Source organism: Vombatus ursinus, unplaced genomic scaffold (genome assembly GCF_900497805.2).
Source record: "Vombatus ursinus unplaced genomic scaffold, bare-nosed wombat genome assembly UNPS02014959.1, whole genome shotgun sequence".
Lineage (NCBI taxonomy): Eukaryota > Metazoa > Chordata > Mammalia > Diprotodontia > Vombatidae > Vombatus > Vombatus ursinus.
In genome coordinates this window covers 13,273,263-13,295,092 of record NW_020954737.1, presented here as the reverse complement: position 1 = coordinate 13,295,092, position 21,830 = coordinate 13,273,263, and the positions used below count along the sequence as shown (strand labels likewise).

The 21,830-nt window shown below is 39.5% G+C and overlaps 1 protein-coding gene across 2 annotated transcripts in view; it reads right to left on the bottom strand.

The window, feature by feature from the left end:
- NCK1 (NCK adaptor protein 1) overlaps positions 1-21,174 on the bottom strand; it is a 78,423-nt gene extending 57,249 nt beyond the window's left edge. The window contains exons 1-2 of one of the 2 annotated variants that reach the window (XM_027845242.1): positions 21,074-21,174; positions 20,341-20,401 (exon numbers count right to left, since the gene is read on the bottom strand). The gene's annotated coding sequence lies outside the window, so the exon portion shown is untranslated. The remainder of the gene's footprint in view (positions 1-20,340; positions 20,402-21,073) is intronic. The other variant, XM_027845241.1, reaches the window with a different exon arrangement.
- Positions 21,175-21,830: the final 656 nt, after the last annotated feature.

Below are 21,830 nucleotides of genomic sequence, written 5' to 3'. Positions count from 1 at the left end.
CATTAATGATCTCGTGTGTGGGTGTGTGTGTGTGTGTACATATATATATATAGTTTTTATTGACATCTTTTGTTTTTTATCACCACAGTTTCCCCCCAGTAAATCTCCCCCCACTCCCTCTCAGAGAGTCATCCCATTTAACAAATAGTTTTTTTTAAAGACCAAAAAAGTGTGTGTCTGTGAGAGAGACAGAGAAAGAGAGAGAGAAACACTAGCATACTACGCAACCCTTGCACATATCATCAATACATTAAAAAAGTCTGAAAATATATGTGACACTTGTGGACCTCGTATCTCTGCAAAAGTTGTTGAGAGTGTCTTTTCATACTCATCTCAAATACTATGTATTTTGTACTTAGTACATGTATTAGTACTATGAATGGCAAATTTTAAGGTAAGGAACACATTTAGTTTCTGTTTATAAGGTAATTGTGAGAAAAAAAAAAGTTATTTTTAACTTTCCTATTTAGCTAAGTAGCATTTTCAATGTGGTGATGCAGAAAAGTGATTTGGAATTTGCTAAATCAATAACTGTCGGGATACGGTCACCGTATTAAAGGGAGTAGCTTAGAAATAACTGTGTCAAAAGACAAAGAGTCATGTTATAAAAGTAATTTTCAAGGTGCATAACTAAACAGACTATTCAATGACGATTTAAGTGTTAGGAATCAAATCTCCAACTACTAAAGAATAATGATGCAAAAGGCACTGTTAACAATCTCACTATCTTGTAATAATATTAGAAATTGTATTTAATGGTTATCATTTGGTCAAAGATTGTAGCTCAAGAGGTGGATGGTGTATCAGATACCATCTAGTCCAATTCCCTCCTTTTACAGAAGAGAAAAATGTGGCTCAGGAAGCTTATGCAATTAGCCAAGGATCACCCAATTTCACCCTCTCAAAGACAAATGGCTTATTCACATTCTATTTCCCTCTAGCAATAGATATGTAAAGAGAAATGCAATATAATGACACCTCAGCTAGTTGGTGGTAAGTTTGGGTTCAGGCCTTTTTAAAATCATCTTAGACTTAAAGCCTGCAGTGAAAGAGCAGTATCAAAGCCAGAGTCCTAGAGGAACCATTACTTTTCTCACAATAGCAAAAAGCAGAAGACACATTAGTCCAAAGCAAGAAGTCCAGAAAAACAAAGTTCCACTCCTCTCTAAAGGGACCAAAACAAAGTTGGCAGTCATTGCCCAGTGTGCTCAGAAAATACCATTCGGGGAAGCTAGGATAATAATACCTAACATGTCTTAAATATAAACAAGAATGCTTCAAAAGTATTCTGAGGGCTACAGATGAAAGCAATGTACTTATAGACTATAGCTTAGCAATTAAGAGATCACTGGTAAAGGCAGACATCAGAAACAAATTAGACACACAAAGAATAAACTGCCTTTCATATTTACAAATAGGGAAGAGAGTTCATGAATAAACAAGCAACAGTGAAGATCACACAAGATAAAATGGACGATTTTGATTATATGAAATTTAAAAGTTTTTGCACAAATTTAATTAGTAAAAATTAGAAAGGAAAAAATTTTTTGCAACAAGTTTCTCTGATAAAAGTTTGGCTATGTCAGAAGAGAAGAAAAAGTATCTACTGCACAAGAGATACCACAAAGGTACAATGGACAGGACTTGGCAACTGATTGACTACGGGGACAAAAATAACAGCTACACCTAAGGAGGGCAGCTAGGTGGCGGAGTGGATAGAGCACCAGCCCTAAAGTCAGGAGGACCTGAGTTCAAATCCATCCTCAGACCAAACACTTGACACTCACTAGCTGTGCGACCCTAGGCAAGTCACTTAACCCCAATCGGCTAAAAAAAACCAAACAAACAAAAAACTAAGGATACACATCTGGGTGACTAGGAGGACAGTGGTGCCCTATTCCAGAGGTTCTCGAAGTATGATCAGGGAACTTCTGGGGCTTACCAAGACCCTTTCAAAGTGGACCATAAGGACAAGATTATTTTCATAATTGTACTGAAAACCTTTAATTTCTAATACAGTAAATATCAATAGATATAGCCTACATAAACAAAAGACTCATGGGGGAGACAGGTTCTCAATAATTTTTAAGAACATAAAGGGGTCCTGAGACCAAAAAGTTTGAGAAATGTTCTAAGAGAGAAGGGCTTGGGGGAAACGATTAGTTCAGTTCTGAATCTGAGGTTCAGAATACCACAACACTCCCCCTGGTCCCCCCCCCCCAAAAAAACCCATGGAGCTCACAAGCAGGCAGTAAATCAAGCCAGCTTTTACTGACGGGAGATACTTACAAAACTATGGACAATAAAGAAGAAGGGAAATGGTCCACATTGGGTTCTGGGTAGAAATGACCAACCTTCCCATTTTCCCCACAAGGGCCCCAAAGAGAATAGGGCACCCTCTTTCCAACCAATAAAGCCTGGTGAGGTTTTATAGGGTTTTTATATAGGTCAAACAGGACTGGGCTTTTAAAGTAGGAAGAGAGGTACTTGGACCTGGGGTATATGTCAAGTTTTAGGACTGGTGCTGACTCATGCAAGGCAAACAGGAAATTGGCAACTCGTTGACAGTCAAACCACATACACACATACATACACACACACACACACACACACACACACACACACACACACAAACTCTGAAGGAGAGAAAAGGGGGCTTTGGGTTGTGGCTCTTACTTCAAGTCTTAGTCTTACTCTGACTCCGAGTTTTTTTGAGCTTCCCAGGGGCTTTTTTAGTGGGTCAAGAAGTCAACTGTATACTTTATAAATATCTATAGGACATCCACTTCGAGATGTCCAAAGGGGAGGGAAGAGAAGGAATAAGCATTTATTAAGTGTCTACCAGGTTTCAGGTTCTATACTAAGTACTTCACAAATAACATCTCATTGGATACTCACAACAACCTTGTGAGGCAGGTATTATTATCCCCATTTTATAGTTGCGGAAACTGAGGCAAACAGAAGTTAAGTGACCTGCCCAGGGTCACACAGGTAGAAGGTATCTAAACTAAATTGGAACTGAGGTCTTCTGGACTTCAGGCCCAGTGCTCTATTCACTGTACCACCAAGCTGTATGTATAGATGTTAGAAATGTGAAGAAGTCAAGAGGGAAGTTAGGGTTAAATAAATAGATCTGAAAATAATCTGTAGACAGATAACAGCTCACCATGAGGGCTGGTGAAATCACCTGATGAGATAGTAAAAAGAGAAGAGAAGAAAGACAGGACAAAGCCTTGGGAGACATCCAAGGTTAATGGATGTGACCTAGAAGAAGAGGAGGCAAAAGAGAATGATAATGATAAATAGGAGGAGAATCAGGAAAAGAGGTTCACCAAAACCTCAAGAAAGTATATCCTAAAGAAGGTGACAAGACAGAATCAAATGCTACAATGAAAACTGGAAGGATGAGGATTGAAAAAAAGGCCATTAGACTTGTTAACTTTGAAGAAAGCCATTTCATTGAATGAAGTTGAGGCATTTCGGAGGGTTTACAGAGTGAGAGGAAAGGAAGTAGAGGCAAGAATTATAGCTAGCTTTTTTAAGGAAGTAAGCTATGAAAGGGAAGAGAGATACATACTGGACAACAGTAAGCAAGGAAGAACAGATCAGGTGAGGATGGGGTGTTTTTTTTTAAAGGATAAATGAGACATTAATGTGTTTAGAGGCAGCAGAGAAGCAGCCTGTAGTCAGGGAGAGATTGAGGATTAATGAGTGGGAATAATAGAAGGGGCAATCTGCTAAATAAAATGGAAACCAGAACCATGTGGAAAGGTTTGCCTTGGCCATCTCTTCATGTCAAAAAGGGTTGCAGAAGGAAATGATGGAGGAAAACATCTTAGTGATGTGAGATGAGAAGACAGAATTTTTGGTAAACAGCCTCAATTTTTTAGTGAAAAATGAATCAGGGGTCCTCAGCTGAATGGGAGGAGGGAAGAAGAGGGAAGAAGTATTATAGTAGGCTCAACAAGAGATTAAAAAAAAAAAGTTTGAAATATATGCTGGGATGAGTTAGACATAGAAAAGAAATACATTGCCAAGTGAGGGCCCAGTTGAGATTCTGTAACAAATTTTTAATGTACCTTATCAACATGGTTTTGTGATATCATACAAGAAAAATATACCAAAATCATGATATAGCAATTGTTTAAAGCACTGTTTTACCTGCACTATGGATTTCATACACTTTTACAAGTCATACTAGAAAGAATGGAAATCTGAGTTGCAGCTCTATTAATAACTATATTAGACCAGAGGTGAAGCAATAGCAAAAATTACTGGATACCTTAAAGTACAATTCCTCCATGAATTTTCTTCTTTCAATGAAAAGAAAGTCAATCAAATTCAACAAAAACAGAAAAAACAGATACAGAATGAGAACTATACAGCCTTCTGCCGCTACCCATGTAGTTCTTTTAGTATCAACAGAAAATTAAGTAGTATTGCACTAGTGACATCAACAGACTAGCAATCTGAATTTATTCCTCAATGATTAACAAAGTCCCATCTGGCTTGAACCTCTGTGTGTCATAATTCAAACCCTGTTATCTGTCCCCCACTGTTCTTTCCATTACTTCCATTCCCCTCAACCTAACTTTCCCACCCTGTCCAAATTCCACTTTAAAGCTACCTGTCCTTTCCACTATATTCTCTGAAATGCTCGTTGTGGGTAACAAATTTGCTCTCAACTTAAATCTTTTCTTTTACCATCTTCTGGCTCTCAAAGAGATCAGGCTCACTCCTGATGATACAGCCTCAGCCTCCCTTTCCAGTACTGGCTGTACTTTGACTCATACCCCTTGAATGACTGGTTGTGGTAAGGAAATTAGAATTCTCCTTGCTCCCCACTGCAACTTACAGGTTCTCCTTTTACCACCATCAGTCAGTAACTTCTCCTCCTTTGAGGTTCACACAATCCATATCTAGCACCCAATCAAAACCCTAGTTGGCTGTTGTCTACCAACCTCTAGGACGCTCCTCCTTTTTTCTTAATGAGTTAAGTGCCAGTTCACACTCTTGCTCTCCTTCCCAACTCTTGCCCTCTTACTAAGGGATTTCAAAATACGTAATGAAAAGGCAGCTAGATGGCATCGAGGATAGAGTGCTAGACCTGGAATCAGGAAGACCAAAATACATATTGATATTCTCTTAATTACTCTAACTTCCCAATTCTTCAATTTACTTTTTTCCCCAAGACCTATTTTTCGACCCCACCTCAGTTATACACCCTTGATGGTCACGCCCTTGATTCCTGCCATCACCTCGTACTTGTACACAAACTCTCAAATTCCCCTATCTGACCACAACCTATTGTCATTCCACCTCTCCATATTCCTTGTGACCCCAAACCCCAGTCTTCATCCTAATCCCTAAGCCCAATCTTCTCAATCTTCTATCCCTCCATCATTCAGTTCATTCCCTGGGCATCACCCCTGCACTAGCTACTTTCTCATTCCTGCCTCATATTGACTGTTTGGTAAACAAGTTCAGCTCCACACTGTCCTCAATCTCTATAGTCCCTGTCCCCTTATCTTATCATGAGTCTAGCCCTGCCAAACCTCAGTTTGGGACTATTCCCACCATCTGCTGCTTCCTTCTTACTCACATACTGCTGAATAAAGCTGAAAAAAAAAATTGTGGAAAAAGTGCTGGCTGTGTCCACTACAAATTTATGTTACATAATCTCAACTGGGCCCTCACTACAGCAAAGCAATCCTGTTATACCTTCCTGTTTAACTCATTATCCTACTTACCACAATGACAATTCCAAACTTTTTCATCCCTCCTCAAACCTCCCACAACTCCCCCCAAACTCACTATTCAACTAAAACTGCTCTCTCCAAAGTTACCAAAGATCTCTCTACTGTCAAATCAAATCCTTCTCCTTCTTGACCTCTCTGCAGCTTCTGATGCTATCAATCACCCTTTTTTCTCCTTGATTCTCTTTTGTCTTTAGGTTATCAGGATACCATTCTCTCTTCGTTCTCCTCCTACCTATCTGATCACACTTCAGTTTCCTTCGTTGCATCTTTATCCAGGTTATGCCCACTAATTGTGGGTGTCCCAGAGAGCTCTGTTCTGGACCCTCTTCCCTTCTCTATCTATACTATTTCAGTTAGTGATCTTATCAGTTTCCATAGACTCAATTATCATCTCTATGCAGATGATTTTTAAATTGCAACTTAGGTGTTATCCTTGACTCCTCATTATCTCTCACAACCCATATCCGATCTGTTGGCAAGGCCTGTTAATTTTACCTTTGTAGTCATCTCCTGCACACTCCCCCTTCTCTCCTCTAATACTTCCACCAACCTGGTACAGGCCCTCAATCACTTCATGCATGGACTATTGCAATATCCTCCTGGCTGGTCTCCCTGCCCCAGCCTATCCTACCCTCAGCGGCCTAAGTGATTTTCCTAAAGCACTGATCTGATCATGTGACCTACTCCCTCTGACTCAATAAGCTTCAGTGGTTCCCTATAAACTCTAGGATTAAATATAAAATCCTATTTGGCATTCAAAGCACTTCATAACCATCTACTGCCCTCACCATCACCACCTATGCAGAATTCTTATACCCTGAAGATGAATATGAAAATCCCAGATTCTCCCCAACCCTCCAACATAGCACCTACTGAAACAAAACAGAAATATCCAGGAGTTTCACAGGAAGAGGTTGTGGCAGATATACAGGATGTTTCCCTTCTTTCCCATATGTTCAGGGCACTCCTTTTTTTACTTGCTATTTCAGAATGAGAATATTTTGGCAATAGCTTTTAGTAGACTCGTAATATGACTTTTAGAAGTGTATTCTGACAACTAAACTCCTCTAGAATAAACAATGTAGACATTGCAAGAAATCGAGCTAATGAGATCTGATATATAGCAGAAGTTTATATTCTACTTAAAATATACTGGTCTTGCTAATGCAAAGACACAAACAACTTTAAATGACAATGCTTTTCAAAGCTTATCAAATAAACACCTGCAACATAAATACTTCCGGAATAAGCTTAAGTAAAAGGATGTGGTTAAAAATTACACCCAAAACAGAAGAACTGCCACTGCTAAAAGGTTGAGCCCTTTCAGATTAGAAAAATCCTACCCCAAAAAACATTAAAACATAACTTAGCTAACTTTACTAAAAACCTATATAGACATTTGTTTGGTGATGGGGGTTATATCTCAGAATTTAAGAAGCATATAGTCATTTGCTCCTGAGAGGGGTTTGGAGTCTAGATCATAGTATACACATATGTGTTTAGTAAATGCTATTGGAGATAGAGAAAAAAATTGAGAGGGGAGAACTGGTTTGAAGGTGGGGGGAGGAAAATGATGAAGCTTAGTCCAGAACATGCTGAATTTGAGGAAATGACAAAGTATTCAGAAGGATTTTATCTCTATTGAAATTCCCTATATCTGTCAAGGGAACTGCCATTCTTCCAGTCTGCCAAGTTTGTAATGTTTATGTTACACCCTTCATTCTGCCCCACCCCATACATTCAATCGACTGCTAACTCTTGTCACTTCTACCCTCCATAACATATCTTGCATCAGACCTCTTCTCTCTACTCACGGAGTCACTTCACTACCTTAAATTCAAGCCCTCAACACCTCTTGCCTAGACTATTACAATGACCTTCTAATGGACCTCCCTGCCTTTTGTTTCTCTCCACTCAAGCACATCCTTCATATAGCCTCCAAAATAATTTTTCTAAAGGCCATCCATGAGTATGTCAATCCTTGGTTCAGTATCAATCAAAACATTCTAGGATCTGGGGATGAAAATACAAAGAATGAAACAATACCTACTTTCTCTCTTTTTTTTTAATGATTGAGTCTCTCCTTTACCTTGCACATGCTGGATGACTCATCAGCTGATCCAACTGAGATCAACTTTGACCTGCTCCATTTCCAGTCTGAGCTGGTTCACCATGCCTTAGACAACCTACTGATCCCTCAACACTTGGTGGGGGGGGAGAATGTCACCCACCATATTAATGCCAAACTTAGTTCACATAGACAATCAGCTTAGTCTACTTAGTCACAACTCTGGAGCTCAAAAGATCAGCCAGCCTCAGTCTCCCTGGTAGCTGGGCTTACAAGGATGACCCATCAAGCCCCTCCTCTGATCAACAATCCCTGCTCTTTTAAGGAGTTTATGTTTTCTGAAGAAAAACTAGTGATACCCTATTGCCTCAAGAATAAAACAGTTTATCTCAACCATATCATGACTTTCCCCATCACGGTTTCAATATATCGCAGGTTGGCATAAGAAATTAAATGGGAATTTTGGGGGAGTTTTGAGAAGGCCAGCAGACAACACAGAAAAAGTTTAGAAACTCAGAAATGCATAAAATATATGTATAGTATTGTATAATATCAACATATTTTATCTTTTAATACCATAATAATTCAGACTTCTTCTCTGGTATAAAAGAAGGGTCAAAAAGTTTTACGTGAATTTTCTAGATCACAGGGGTGCTGCACCCTTAACCCCCACAATGTGGAAGGGATAACTATATAAATTCCTCTAAATGGCTTTTTAAAAGCTCCTCATAACCTGGCCTCCACCCATCTTTCCATCCTCATTATACATTATGTATTACTCTTCTTCACACAAAATATTCCATTCTTCCGTCTCTGTGCCTTTACAATGGCCATCCCCTCTACAGCCAGAATGAACTCCCTTCTCAACTCAGAATTCCTTTCCTTCAAGAATCAGATAAAGTCTACCAGAATGGCTCTCTGAACAAGAAGCAGATTACCTGGGTCCCACAACACCCTAAAATTTGCACCAAATCAAGTAATGATCAAGAAATTCAATGAAGAACTAGAATAAATGACTTCTTCCTCCCCATAAGTGCAAAAAAGTAAGCCAGAAGCCAATAGGCAATAGAAAAGGAGGCACCCTAAAGCAAAATGAGTGCTAACACAATGAGCGATGGCTAGGGACCACATGTAACCTGAAAAGCTTTTAAAGGCAAGAAGAACTAAGGGCTCTCCCGAGAAAACTCCAGGATGGGGACCCTGGAAATATGAGAGGTGCTGGCCTGACGTCACAGTGCTCAATAAATAATAAACATTTATTAAGTGCCTACTATATTACAAGCACTGTGCTAAGTGCTACGGATATAAAAAGAGGCAAAAGACAGTCCTTGCTCAAAAGGAGCTTACAATCTACTGGAGGAGACAACATGCAAATAAATATATATAAAGTAAGCTATATACAGGATAAATAGAAAATAATTAACAGAAAGAAAGCACTAGAATTAAAAGGAGTTGGGGAAACCTTCCAGTAAAAGATGGGACTTTAGTTGGGACTTAAAGAAAGCCAGATAAGTCAGTCAGCAGAACTGAAGAAGAAGAGTATTCCAGGTATAGGGGAAAGCCAGAGAAAACGTCCAAAGCTGAGAGACGGAATATCTTGTTCATGCAACAGTCAGAAGGCCAGTGTCACTGGACTGAAGAGTACGTAGGCAAGAATAAGGTGTAAGAAGCCTAAAAAGGTAGGAGAGGCCTAAGTCATAAAGGGCTTTGAATGCCAATGAGAGTATTTTGTACTGGGGGTGGGGGGAGGAGGAGCAAAAGAGAAGAAACCTCAGGAAGTGGTGGTCAGCTCAAGAAATCAAGGGACCAACCAGAGTCAACAATCTCACCCAAAAAAGCAGGGCATGGGGGAAGGTCAAGAGAGAATTTAAGAATCATTGAATTTCCTGAAAATTATGACAAGAAATAAAGCAGAAAAGAAAGAATTGAAAAATCCACCAATCACCTCCCAAAAGGAATCCCAAAAGGAAACGTCCTATGAATGTCATAGGTAAAACCCCAAACTCTCAGGTCAAATTAAAAAATAAGGGAAAAAAAAAATACTGCAATCATTCAGAAAGAAGCAGTTCCAGCAGATCCAGAGTCAACAATGAAGAACTAGAAGCTTCTACAATAAAAGAGAGAAGATCTTGGAATACAATATTTCAAAAGGCAAAATAGAAATTACAACAAAAAATAACTTTCCCTGAAAAGGTGAGTATATAGTCCTACAAGGGAAAAACAGACTTTTAATAGAGGACTTTCAAATACTTCTGATAATAAGACCAGAGATAAACAAGAACTCTGAAATGGAAACACAAGAGTCCAGAGAAATCTAGAAAGGTAAATTTATTTTAATAACTGGAGGGCATTGTGTGTACATATGGTACTAAATTCTTATAATCAGGGAAAGTGAGAAGAAGAATATAGAAAGACTAAGTGGTGGGGCAATAGGCATCAAATGAACTTCACTCTTACCTGAAACAAACAAAGGAGGGTTGAATACACAGACACACAGACACAGACACACACAGACACACACACACACACACACAGAGTTTGGTAAAGAGATATATCAAACTCAGAGGTAGATCCAGCTCTTTTCAACAGGAGGGAATCATAACCATTAGACTATTCTACATCCACTCCTGCCAATTAACCAGGATGCAACATTAGGTAATCTGATTGCTAAGTGGATGAAAGATTAGGGACTTTCCCAGTTGGGAGGAAGGGAGCAAACAATTCTCTGAAATTAGAAAAAGGAGATGTCCCACTCTCCCCCAAGTGTCTGTAAACAATGGAAGGAACATGGAAACAATAAGTGACTGACGTACAATTGTGACAAAACTCCTTGCATCAATTTTTGGGCCTGATTCGGTTTCTAGTCAGCAGGTCCTAAACAGAGATGGTCCAGCTTCCTAACCACACTAAGCTAGGTTCAAATATAATAAAGTTTTCTCCCAATTCCCACAACTGAATAAAGTTTTCTCACAAGACAAAAATTGGACTAGAGTCAGAGGTGGGTAACCTGGGGCCTTGAGGCCACATGTGGCCCTCTAGGTCTTCAAGTAAGGCCTTTTGACTGAACAGAACAAATATGTGACGCTTGGATTCAGTCAAAGGGCCCCACTTGAGGACCTAGGGGGCCACAAGTAGCCTCGAGGCCACAGGTTCCCATTGCTGGATTACATCCATAATTGAATAGAAAGGGAACTGAGCTATTTCCAAAATTGAGTCACAAGATGGAGTCAGTATGGTTCATTCAATTCCCACAATTAAACACTTACTGTCCTAATCTCCTCAATTCCCTCAGTATCTGGGTCAGGATTTGAATTCACATCTTTCTAACTCTAGATCTAGTACTCTATCCACTGAGCCTTTCAAGAAATGGCAGCAACAGAAACTAATCAGCCCATGACAAAATCAAATTTTCACTCACTTCTATCCATCCTATCATTTAACAGCACCATCACTCAATTTTTTTTTGAGGAAATGAACTTAAACACTAAAATGCTAAATTGAAACCCCCCATTAACTAGTATCTTTTTTTAATGTTACACATTAAGTGTAAGTTGTTGGTCCGAATTTGGAAAGTTTTAATATCTTTGAGTGTCATAATGGCATGCCTTAAATATATGCCTTAAATATATAACCCTGTCACAAATTTAAAATAACAATACAAGGTAGCTGGATATAACACATCGAATCTTAAATTATCTCCCACTTATCTATTTTCAATCCCCAAATCCAGTTTACTGCTGTAACTTTTGCCAACAGCAATGCCACCATGGCTCAAAGGTGGCTAAGCATGGTTAAAATATGTAGTTTAAAAAACTACATAATGGCCATGCAAGGACAGAAGATGGTTCCAAAAAAATGAGAAACAGAAGTAGAACAAGACTTTTCTCTACTCTTGGCAATGTTTTGCAAAGGAACTACCAGGATTATAATTATCACTATTATCATGCTACTTGATTCTCATTTTTACGTATGAACAAATAATACAGTGTTTTTAAAAACCCACTACTGAGTATCCAAAAGATAAACTAACATTTGTTGTTTTTTTATTTTCTTCCTTGATTTCCTCCTTTCTTTTCCTCCATTCACTTTTGATCTTCAATACTTTTAAATGTATTCTCTATCTGCTCACACATAGTGCAGGAGCTGAGAACACACAAGAATCACTTTTAGCACTTTGAAATAAAAAGGGCCTACACAGAGGTGTCCCATGCAGAGAATTCAAAAGCTGCTTATCTCACATCTAGCGCAGCGCAAGTCCCTTATCCTTGTTTCCCTCTTCTATGCTTCTAAAGTCAATACTATCATTCATGAATGTGTGATTTCTTTTGCAGTTCAAGCAGACACATCTGAGGGTAACTGAGAATTTCTGAGAATCTATTTTGGTCTGTTCTGCACCCAGGTATTGAAAATGGAAACACAGGACTTCATCTTATTTTCTTTCTCACAATCATTAGTGTAACTTTGTCCTCACTCCCATTTTGTCTGCCCTGATGTGAGGGTCCAAATCAGGTTCTTCACCTATCCTTCACTGTTATACACTTTTCTAGTAGATGTGACTGCATGAGTACCTGAATTCTGAGATAAAGTGGGTCAAAATTGCAGGTGCAAGTCCAAACTGGTAAAGGAAGTTTCCTTATTGAAAGTTCCCTATAATACCAATGAAATCATAGGTCTGGTTCAAAAAGAAAAAAACCTTAACTCAACCCTAATTTTTTTGTGCTGGTGGTCTTAATAAATGTCTCATGACAAAAATATCCCATCAATATGTAATATTAATCTGGTGGTGGTTTACTCCCTAGTGACTCCAAATTTTTCCTTCAGTAATCTTTGTTAATTTAGTCATCTATTTTCAGATGTGGCTGCAAAATAAATAAGAAAAACTATTAAAATAAATTTCAAAACATATATAGTTTCTAAACATGAAATTTACAACTGTGATAAACTACAAAAAATATTTATTATGATTGAAAGGACATCCTGTTAAGAGCAAAAAGAGCACTGGACTAATAATTATTATTAACATTTTCCTAGTGTTTGATTATTTACAAAATGCTTTCTACACATTATTTCATTTGAGCTTCAAAACAACTGTGAGGCAGATGCAAAAGGCGTATTATCCCTACTTCACAGATGAGAAAACTCAAGTTCAGGGAGGTTAAATAACTTAGTCAAGATCACACTAAGTAAAGAAGAGAAGAAGACTTGGAATATAGTACTTTTCAGATAGGAGATAGGGAGAGGTATGCAGAGTGAAATTTACAGGACCTGAGTTCTAACTTACATCCTGTGTAGCACTGAGCTATTAACTCAACCTCTCTAAGCCTCAGTCTCCTCATCTTTAAATGAAAGGCCTGGACTAGATGTCATCCAAGGTCCCTTCCAGCTCTACAGCTCTGATCTTCTGTCTCCAAGGATTGGGCCCTTCCCAGTCCTCTATAATTCACTAGCCCGGATGATCTCTAAGATCCTCTCTCTTCTGACAGTCTAGGAAGTCCCATGTTTTAGTCCTACTTCCTAGATAGATGGTTCATCTTGGACCAGTTACAATTCTTTGAATGGCTATGATATAAATATGATACTTATAAATAATTAGTGTCTCAAGGTTTATAAAGTACTTTCTTCACAACAAATCCATTAAGTAAATCTTGAAAGTATCAGCACATCCATTTTACAGAAAAAGAAATGAAAGCAAGGGAAGCTGACAGTTAGGTGGCATGGTGCACAGAGCACTGGACCTGGAGTCAGGAAGATCTGAGTTCAAATTCAACTCCAGACACTTAGTGTGTATCTTTAAGCAAGTCACTTAAACCTGTTTGCTTCAGTTTCCTCAACTGTAAAAGGGGGAACACTTAACCTCTCAGGATTGTCATGAGGCTCAAATGAGAAAAACGGTAAAATAGCTTGGGATATAACAGGTACCACATAAAAGTTATCTAGTATCACTAAGTGACTTGCCCAAAGTCACACAGTTAGTAAGTGTATGGAGGTAGGATTTAAACACTGGTGTCCTGACAGAGAACTGGGCCTGGAATCAGTAAGACTTGAGTTCAAATCTGACCTTAGGCATTTACTAGGTGTATGACCTAGGTAAGTCACTTAACTTCTTATTTGCCTCAGTTTTCTCAACTGTAAAATTGGGATAATAACAGCACCTACCCCACAGAGCTACAGTGAGGATCAACTATCAATAAGATAATATTTGTAAAGTGCCAGGCACAGAGTAGGCACTATATAAATGCTTATTCTCTCCCTTTCCCCACTGTACCATACTACATGTATCTAAAAAGAGGAGGTTGACCTAGATGATCTCTAATGCCCCTTCCAGCTCTGACATGGAAGTACAACAAGAGACTTGGGATCAAATGCCACCTCTACCTTTGTAGTACTAACCTACAGACTTAAGCTCCCTGGGCCGTGGCTACCTTATTTATAAAATGAGGGGTGCTGGACTAGATGGCTTCTGAGGTCTTTTCCAGAGCTGTAACTATGATCTTAATTCTATGATGTATACCACAAAAGAACTCATGCAGTGTACTGGAGGCAGCACTGAACCCCTGAAAGTGAGGAGGTCAGGATTTAATCCCCCACTCTATGTCTCTGACCTCGGGTAAGTCATTGAGCTTCTCGGGGTTTCAGTTTATTCATCTGCGAAAATAAGACAGAACTTCCATACTTCTATAAAATGATGTTTTTAAAGGGAAAAAAAATATTCTAGATAGAGATTTAAGTAAGTCTTTATGAAACAAGATTTAAATCTGATTGTATGAACTCTTATCTTATATTTGGCACAGAAGCTTAAGAGGAAAAAGAATGATACTGAATCGAAGGTCACAAAATCACTCCATTTCTATCAAAACAGCAGGATAACAGGTAACTCTTTTAGCTGTGTCACAACCTTTTTTTCTAACACTGTGCATAAGATATTACTAATGGTAATCAGGAGTGAAGAAATGAGAAGATGCATAAATACGGCAGAGATAGCAATTGAAAATGCAAGAGTAAATAAGCAAAAAGGTGAGAATTTTTACTGTGACACAGCATAGGGGATCCAGAAATTTGTGTCGCATATTTAGTGTATTCCCAGATTTATACGTTTCTATGTGGTAAGATTTTCTATAGAATGACAGAATCTCACAGTTAAACGGGTCCCCAGAGGCCATCTATTCCAACCCATACCAGAACAAAAATGCCTTCACACAGTCAATGACAAAAAGAAAGGCTCCATATGCCACAAAATATTTATAGCAGTATGTTTTGTAGGAGCAAAGAACTGGAAACAAAGATGCCTATCAGTGGAAGAATGAATAACAAACTGTAGTAGGTAAATTTAATAGAATGATTAATCACTATAAGAAACAATGAATATAGAGAAGTACGATTAGACTACAGTAATATGAACTGATGCAAAATTAAGTAATCAGAACCAGGAAAACAACACATACAGCTACAACAATACAATCAGAAAGAACAACAAACACTGGAAATATCATGGTGCAACAGAAAGATTATTTGATTTAGAGTCAAAAGACTTGTGTGTGAGTCATTCCCCAATTGATAAATGGTCAAAGGATATAAACAGGCAGTTTTCAGATAAAGAAATTAAAGCTATCTATAGTCATATAAAAAATACTCTAAATCACTATGGATTAAAGAAATGCAAATTAAAACAATGGGGTACCACCTCATCTATCAGACTGGCCAATATGACAAAAAAGGAAAATGATGTTAGAGAAGGTGTGGGAAAACTGGAACACTAATGCATTGTTGGTGGAGTTGTGAACTAATCCAATCATCTGGAAAGCAATTTGGAACTATGCCCAAAGAGCTATAAAACTGTGCATACCCTTTGATCCAGCAATATCACCACTAGATCTGTATTTCAAAGAGATCATAGAAAAGGGAAAAGGACCTACATGTACAAAATATTTATAGGAGCTCTTTTTGTGGTGGCAAAGAACTGGAAATTGAGAGGATGCCCATCAACTGGGGAACAGTTGAACAAGTTGTGGTATATGAATGTAATGGAATACTGTTGTTCTATAAGAAATGATGAGCAGGCAGATTTCAGAAAAACCTGGAAAGGCTTAAATGAACTGATGTTGAGTGAAGCAAGAACCAAGATAACACTGTACAGTAATAGCAACATTGTGCGATGACCAACTTTGTTTGACTTAGGTCTTCTCAGCAATAAAATGATCTAAAACAATTCCAAAAGACTCATGACTAATGTGGAAATACATCTAATAGGTCTGTACCTGTATAACCTATATCAGATTGCATGACGTCTGGGGAGGGGGGAGGGAAGAAGAAAAAAATTTGGAACTCAAAATCTTATAAAAGTGAATGTTGAAAACTATCTGTACATGTAATTGGAAAAAAATAAAATACTATTAAGTGGGGAAATTTTTTTTTTAAATTTAAGGAAAAAAAAGACTTGTGTTTGAAACCTAGCTTTGCAACTCACTACCTATGTGACCATGGGCAAATCACTTAATTTCTCTGAGTCTCAGTTTCCTCATCTGCAAAACGAGAAGATTGGATTAAATGTCCTCTAAGGTCCCTTTCTAGCTCTACATCTATGATCCTATGAATACTATAAAATTATAACGACCAAGCTCAGCCCCAAAGAAGAGACATGAAGTGACATCTTCCCCCTTACTTTGCAGAGGAGGAGGAGTATAGATATGGAACACTTCTACATAATGTCAGACTTTTGGTTGGATTGCTGAAATGCTTTCCCCTTCTTATCCTTTGTAATAAGGATGACTATTTGGAAGGAAGAATGTTTAGGGACATATTGAAAAATGTAGTGACATAAAAAAAAATCAATAAAAATATCTATCAAAAAAAAATAATCCCAGGGCAGCTAGATGGAACACTCACTAGCTATAAGACTCTGAGCAAGTCACTTAACCCCAATCACCCCACCAAAAAAGAATAAAATAAAACAAAATAATCCCCTCTACAACAAATCCAATAAGTGTTCATCTAGTATTTGCTTTTAAGACCTCTAGTGAAGGGAACACAGTATCATACCCCCTGAGTCAACCCATTCCACTTTTATAATTCTAATGGGAAAATTTTCTATCATAACCAGCAGAAATCTACATCTGTGCAACCCTTGCCCCCCCCATCACTCCTGCATTTGTCCAACACTGGACAAGCAAAACAAGCCAAATTCCTCTTCTATACAATAGTCTTTATACAGGCTAAACACATCTAGTTCCTTCAAATTATTCTTTCATTGACACTACATTAGTTGCCGTATTCTCAATATTGTTTACTTTATTAATATTCTTCCTAAAATGTGAAGGCCAAAACTGAACATAATAATACAGCTGTGGTCTGACCAGGGCAAAATACATAGAGACTATAATTTCCTTTATAAATATTATGCTTCTCAATGCAATCTAAGACTGAATTACATTTTTTTGGCAGCTGGAACATACTTGAGCTATACTGGTTTTTCAGTACTCTAAAATCTCCAAATCTTTTATAGATGATCTCTTCCCTAGAGGTGGGAACTCTTCAGCTAGAAAGTAATCTAGTGTGCAAGGACCATCTCACTTTCGTATTTGCATTCCCTGGGGCTACCCCAGTTCTGGCAAGTGGTAGACATTTAGTAAATGCTTATTGGCTTTTTTCCTTCAAAAATAGCCAATTCATTCACAATACCTCGGCCTTAGTTCAGGGTTTTGAACACAGCAGATGCTTAACAAACAACGGTTGAATTACCAAATCCTCGTATGGGATTGTGGAAAGAATGGCACACTGTGCTGTTGACAGAGCTGTGAACTGGTCCAGCAGTTCTGAAAAGCAACTTGGAATAAATTATCCTTATCTTTTGAGCAAGATATCCCACTATATCTCTAACACATCAAAGTATTTACAGCAGTACTTTTTTTTTGTAGTATCAAAGAATTGAAAACAAAGTAGATGTTCACCAGTGGGAGAATTACTAAACAAACAGTATATAAATATATGGAATATTACTGCACTGCAAGAGAAGATACACATAAGGAATACAGGAAAACATAGGAAGAAATTTACAAACTGATGCAAAATGAAGAGAACCAGGAAAACAATGCACATAATAACTACAACAGCATTCAACAACTATAACAGTCTAAATGAAAGAACAACAAAAAATTGAAACAGAATGCCTGTAATTGTAATGAAGAAGTCTGACCTCAGGAAAGAGATATGAGAACCTATCTCTTTTCTTTGAAGACTAGGGGTTTACGGGGTGTGGACAGCTATATATAATGTCAAGTTGAATGATATATTTATTAATAAATTTTAACCTTTTTTCCTTTCTTTTTACTCTGTTATAAGAAATGGTTTTCTGGAAGAAGGCAGGGAAATAAAGTGATGTAAAAATAAGGTATCCAATAATTTTTTTTTTCAAGAAAAATTCCCCTGTTCCAAACACAGGTTGGTCCAGATGAGATATTATTTATAAAGTTATTAGCATGGTGCCGGACACATAGTAGGTGCTATATAAATGCTAATTTCCTTCTTTTCTTCCCCTTTCCCACCAAGATCTCCATCTCCCTCTGGGGTGAAAAAAAGTAGGCCAAAATAGAAACAGGATAAATTTAACCTAGAACAAAAGAAAACTATTCCAGACTTGGAAGACCTAAATAGCATTACAAAGAAACCAGAGGCAAGTTGTTAACTTTCACAAATTAGAGCAAATTACCTTCCTTCAGAGGAGATTTCTTTTTAATCCAGACTAGGAGGCAGACAGAGGAAACAGATAACCCCCCCAGACCTTTTCTAAGACCCACAGATCTAAGAAAGTGTGCTTTAACAGGTATAAGTCATCTATACAGAGCTACTAGACTTACAAAGATTGGTCATGAATCAACTCTGGAAAAACCTTGTTGCCAAGATGAACCAGGGGCCACTAGCTGGCACAGTGGATAAAGCACTAGGCTTGGAGTCAGGAAGACCTGAGTTCAAAAGGTAGTCACACACTTACTAGCTGCGTGATCCTGGGCAAGTCAATTAACCCTGTTTGCCTCAATTTTCTCATCTGTAAAATGAACTAGAGAAGGAAATGGTAAACCACTTCAGTATCTTAGTCAAGAAAACTCCAAATGGGGTCACAAAGAATTGGATTTGACTGAAACAACTGAACACAGAACAAGATGAATTGCAACAGCTTCCTATCAGTAAACTAATCTCATATTGAGTACCTACTATACAGTAGGAGTTACTGAGATATTTAGTAGTGCTTATATATAAATATGTAAACTGTACACATACAAAAATATTCTTTGTGGATTGCCATCCCTTTGGCCTACAGTCTTGTTAAAAGCAGACATTTTGGAAAATTACATAAAATACTGTAGTAGTAGTAGTAGGTCACCACTGTTACATAATGTACTCTTTAGAAGTAATAATAAACAGTGAGATTTATAAAGGGCTTAAAAATGATACAGAAATAAACTATTAATTAATAGGTATTTAACACAGTGCCTGGCACAATGTAGGTACTTCATAAATGTTTGTTGTTTGATACTAAATCTATCAGAAAATTAATAAATTACATAGGGTAAAACCACTTGAGATTTCTTTCACGTATGATTCTATTCCTATCTTCTCCAAGGCCTTCCAGTCTTAGGATCATAAATCGTAAAAAGAGAGCTGAAAAGGACCTTAGTTTTTCTAGTCTAATGCCCTCATTTTATGGATGAGACCACTGAGGTCTAAAAAGTCAAAATAAATTCCTAGAAGATAAGTAGATAGTAAGTGGCAGAGTCTGAGTATGAATTCAGTTCCTCTGGTTTTATATCCAATGCACTCTTTCCACTGCAACATGTTGTTTTCGACTTTAGGTGACCTATCATCTAGAGTTACCTAATGTCTAGGTAGGGCTAAAAGTGAAAAAAAACACATCACTTCTAAATTATTCTTTTGCAAATCCCACTGTTTGTTTCAGGACTCCTTTGGCAGAGTTATTAGCCCTAAATCAGTCTTCCCAATTCCTCTGAACTACAACCAAGTTTCTGTTACCAAGCTTCACTTTTATGCAAAGACACACAAAAATCACAATAAGTGCATCAAGAGCATCTATCAAATGACATATTCCCAATCTACACTACCAAATAAAAAGCACACACCTTAAACAATATACACCAATGAAGTTTTGTGGTACCATTTCAATGAAACATGTCCTCCACTAGTGATAAAATTTATTGGGGGCTCAGGATCCACCAAAATAAACAAGTAACAAAAAAAGACTTGGGGGAGGGGGGGAGTAAAAACCAGTTCTGAAAGTTTACATTTCCCAAAGGGGATCAAGTCTCCATTAGGTGCCTAACTCCCTTCTACCACAATAAACCTATGGGAGTTCCCCTATCATATCCATCCTCACCTTCCCCTTCTTTCCCAGGATAGTATACTATATTTCTGATTTCAAAATAGATATACAACAGAACTTTTAAAAAGAAAGAAAAACTGGCACACAATCTTTCCCCCATCCAAACTCTTTTCTTAACCCTCTACCTGCTAATGCCTTCCCCTTCCCGTCTGACTTCGTAGACACACGTCTTTCGCAGGGATGTACCTAGAGGAAAAGGGTTGTTCTTAATCTGGGGTCCGTGAATTTAGCTGTTTCAAAAATATGTTTATAACTTTATTTAAATATAATTGGTCTCCTCTGCAAATCCTTGTTTTTTTATGCATTTAAAAGTATTGTTCCGACAAGGGGTCCTAAGACCCAGACCACAAAGGGGCTTAAAAAAGGGTTAAAGACCCCTAACCTAGATCCTGCCTTCCCCGTAGGAAAAGAAGCTCCTGGAGATCGGGGGGCTGTGCGTACGTTTGGGGGATTGGGGGTTTTTTGTTTTGGTTTGGTTTTTGACTCTTTGAATCCCAGCCCTCAGTAAATGCTTGTTGACTGACTGACTGACTGACTCGTCTCCAGCCCCGGATGGTCCCAGACGGGCGGCGGCTTGGAACCTCTGGCTGCCTGGACTACGAGTGACCGATACCGACACGGAGGGAGGGACAGACGAATGGATGAACGGTCGGACAGGGAGGGGAGGAGGCCCGCGAGAAGCCCAGGAAGGGCAGGGGGAGGGGAGGGAAGGCGAGACAGAGAGCGGGAGGGGGCGGGGAGCGGCACGTCTGCAGTCTGGTCGGGAGCCGGGACGGGCCCCCAGCCCTGCCCTCCCCCCACCCGGGGCCAACTTCAGGGCAGCCGGGCTACGTGCCCGCGAGCCGACGCCGCACTTACCCCCTTGAGGGTCGCCGCTCAACCGAGGAGCCAGAGGGGACGAGGAAGCCGCTACCGCTGCCACCGCCGCGGCGGGGATGGGGGTTGGGGGAGCGGCCGTTACCGGGCAGGAGGCCTCGGCGCCGCCGCGTAGCTCTGGCCCGACAGGGAGGGGGAGGGGCACCTCGGAGGGAGGGAGGGAAGGAGGGAGGGGAGAAGAGCGCGCACGGGCGCGCACACGGTGCTCACCGGCCCCCGCCCGCGGCAGTCTCGCTCCGATCCGTTTGGTCGGCTCCTCCTACCCCGCCCCAGCTCGGCACCCCGCCCCCAGGAAACTCCCGCCTGGCCGTAGAAGATTGGCTCAAAAGCGCTGACTCGAGGAGTGCTCAGACAGCGGGAGGGGATTGGGCTGAGCTGTCTGCCAATCAAAGTCGCCGGGAACGCGCGCGCGTTGGGAGGGAGCCCAAGGGATGCCTGGTGGCTGGGGCTTGGAGGGGCCAAATGTCATTGGCTTGCTTTGTACTTTACCTTGCGGTTGTCGGTGTGGCTGTAGGAGCGAAAACCGAGACAGGGCAGCGAGCCGCTTCTTCATCGTTCCCTAGCTGGGTCTGATAGTTCCTTTGGGCTCTCATCCCCCTCCTCCCCAATAGTTGCAACTGACCTTGGCGATTTAAATTGCAACCTCCCTTCCGGCTTGTGTCTGGGCTGGGTGGCCGCTGCAGCCCCGGGACAGAAAGCCTGCGGCATCCTCGTTCTAGGCCACCTGGGGAGGGTCCGG